The sequence below is a fragment of the Lathyrus oleraceus genome, chromosome 2 (genome assembly GCF_024323335.1).
Source record: "Lathyrus oleraceus cultivar Zhongwan6 chromosome 2, CAAS_Psat_ZW6_1.0, whole genome shotgun sequence".
Lineage (NCBI taxonomy): Eukaryota > Viridiplantae > Streptophyta > Magnoliopsida > Fabales > Fabaceae > Lathyrus > Lathyrus oleraceus.
In genome coordinates, this window is record NC_066580.1 from 426,699,280 (window position 1) to 426,702,935 (window position 3,656).

The following is a 3,656-nucleotide window of genomic DNA, read 5'->3' on the forward strand; positions in this document are numbered from 1 at the left end:
TATGGTTGATGGAGTTACAAAAGGAAATATGACAAGCGGTGTTTTTCATAATAGAACATGGACTTCAATGACTACTAGGTTGAGTTGCACAACTAATCGATCATTTAAAATCAGACAACTGAAGGCAAAAATGTATAGGTTGCAAGTCATGTATCGTGAGTTCTTTTCACTCTTGCAAAATACCGGATTTTGGTGGAATGCAGAAACAAACACAGTTACTGCAAGTGAAGAGGTCTAGAGAAATTGTCTTAAGGTATGTTTCTATCGAATGTATCTTCTATATCTAGTCTAACTTTTAGAGAGAATGGTTCCAATTCCAAATTTCTTACACCTTAAATGATGATATATATGTCCACAGTGACAACATATAATGAATATTTGTTGCTATTTGTTGCTATCCTTACATATGTAGTCCTGATCACTGCATGTAAATGGTCTCATGCATTCCACCTCTATTACTTACATATCATTACTTCTTTACATTTTAATAATCTATGTTAATCCTATGGTTTTCTAATGCGTTTCTATGTTTAACTTTGATTAAGCACATGCAATTTTCAATTGTAACACATTGAACTTCATATAAAAACAACTTAGTGTAATATGATTCACATGCTGGTAACAGTAGATAAATTGAGAGTCCATAGTAGGGTTCATAAGGAAAAAGATGGGTATTATGTAATAAAGAGTATGGTAAATTAATAGTGGTGTAGGCTGCTTAGTTGAGAGGTTTGTTTTGCACAATAGTATATATAAAGAGAGTTGAGTGAACTGTAGTGATTATGCATAATTATTGAGTGAACCATTATACTTTAATAGTATATATAAACACTATTAAAAGCACCATGAAAATTCAGCATGACATTCTGCATGAGACTCTTCAAATGTACATGATTTTCATTTTCACATATTCAAATATGCTAGATTTTTACTATTCAAATGTACACTTAATAACATGTATTCTTTACATATCATTACTTCTTTAGATTTTAATAAAATTCAATTTCACTCTTGAATTTTAATTTAAGAGCAGGTGTACATTTGGATAGGTGTTTAAAATGAAAATTCATGTACCTTTTAAACCACATGATCACCCAAGACTGTCATGTCTACATTGTTTCCTTTGAGTTGGTACTAATCTCATGTTATTTTTCTTTTCTAATATAAGGACCATAAATTGATATGTAATGTAATGTGTAAAAATGACTTGTCAATTTTACATCTTGATATGAAACTTGTGTTTGTCATTCTTGGTAGCTTCTCTGATTATGCTTTTAAATTTCAAGTGATGGATCATTTTTATTTTTAATCCTAATTTGGCTTCAATGCCTTTTTTTTTCTAAATGATAGTTATAGAATGGGGGTTGAGAAACATTTTATTCTTTGTTTAACAATTTGATCAGAGTGCATATACCGTTTGTTAAATATAGTTATAATGTTTTGAAAGTTTTGTTAATCTATTTGCAATTGATTTTATGTACATGATAAAGCTTCTCAATTCCAAAAGAAAGGGTGTGATTATTATAAGTTGTTGGAAATCATATTCAACAAAAATAATGCAATTGGAGTACTTCATCATTCATCTACCCAAGACCCACCAAATACAAATGAAGAAAATGAGCTTGACAATCAATACCTTAATAATGGGAGTACGGGTCATGTAAGTGTTGATAATGATAATTCAGACGATGATCTACATGAAGTGGAACACATCACACGTAGTGGAAAGAGACAAGTTCAAGTACGATCCAAGAAAGAGTCTACATCACATATGATGGGAGAGGCACTTTAAGCATGGGCTAAAGCATCTTTGACAAAAGCTAAGAGGCATAGGGATAGAAGTGTGGAGGCTACTTCGCGTGTAACATCAGACTGCTCTCTTACTAAGTCTGTGACTATTCTGGATGAGATGAAAGACATTTCATATGATGCATATGGAAAATCTTTAGAAAAGTTTATGAATCCTGATTGGAGAAAAGTGTTCATCGTCATGTCTGTTGAGAGGAAACATGGATGGGTACTTAGACTTTAAGGATAAAGTCTTACTTGAACTTGTGGTGATAGTAATGAGACATACTTCTCTTAGTACTTTGTTTATTATTTTTATGATTGTATATTTTGTTCTATTTGGTGACAAATGTTTGTGTTTTTATGCATTGTTTTGAATTTTATAGTTATGTTATAAAACCTTTTTATTTCCTTTTTATTGAATGTCCCGTTCTTAAAGTTTTGTTATTAAATTGTATGACAGGTTCTAACCAGAATTGATATTGATAAAAGTGATGATTCTACTTCTGATGCAAGTGATGATGAATTCGCAAAATTTATCTTTAATAGTATGATTTGTGACTAACATCAGAAATACTTTAACAAAGAAAAGGTTTTGACATCTTCATTGGCTGGTCGTGAGTTTGTTACTAAAGTATTAAATGGACCTGGAACAAGTTGTTTTGATTTATTTCGAATGAAGAAAGAATGTTTTATTAATTTTTGTAATGAATTGAGGGAGAAGAACTACTTAGGTGACTCAAAAGATGTGCTTGTTGAAGAGAAGGTTGCTACATTTTTATTCATAATTGGTCATAATGTTCGTCATAGAATTGCTTCAATCCGCTTCCAACATTCCACTGAAACAATCTCACGTAATTTCAAGGAGGTATTAAGGGAAGATTGTCGATTTGGAAAGGAACTAATAAAGGAAGAGTCCAAAGATTTGTTTGAAAGAATTAAAAATAATTCAAAATATTATCTTTGGTTTAAGGTATGCACATAATTCTTATTATTCAATTGTAATTGTATCTTTATTTCAACATAATTTCATTATGATTTACTTATTTATATTATTTGGGTTATATCTTAAAGAACTGCATATGTGCAATTGATGGTACACATATTAGTGCATCGATTCCCGTAGAAAAACAAATTTCATGTAGAGATAGAAAAGAATCAATCACGCAGAATGTCATGTGTGCTTGTGATTTTAACATGATGTTTACGTATGTATATTCAGGATGGAAAGGAAAGGCACATGATTCAAAGATTCTTTTGGACGCAATTACAAATCAAAATGTTGGATTTCCTTGGCCACTTAGAGGTAAGTCATAATATCAACATAAAATTATGTTCGATGAAATTAACAAAGTTGAACTAACATATATTTTATTTGATGAAGGTTCTTTTTATCTCGTTGATCCTGGGTATCCATGTATTAGAGGTTTTCTTCTCCCCTTATAGGGGTGAAAGATATCATGCACAAGAATATAGAGGTCAAGGTAGACAATCCAGAAGTACGGAAGAGTTATTTAACTATAGACATGCATCTCTAAGGATAATAATTGAGTGTTGTTTTGGGATGTTGAAAAATAGATTTCCTATTTTAAAGTCGATGCCTCATTATAAACATTCTAGGCAACGACTTATAGTTATTGCGTGTTGTGATATTCATAATTACATACGCAAGTGGAATTTATCTGACGAGTTATTTAGGATATGGAAAGAAATGGATCATATCGAACTTGAGGGGACGCAAGAAGGTCCTATCATAAAAGGAACACATTCCAAGATCGACAACTTAACAAGGTTATCTAATGGAGGTGCAACTGAAATGGTAATGGAGAGAAATCATATTAGAGATGAGATATGGATACACTGTAACA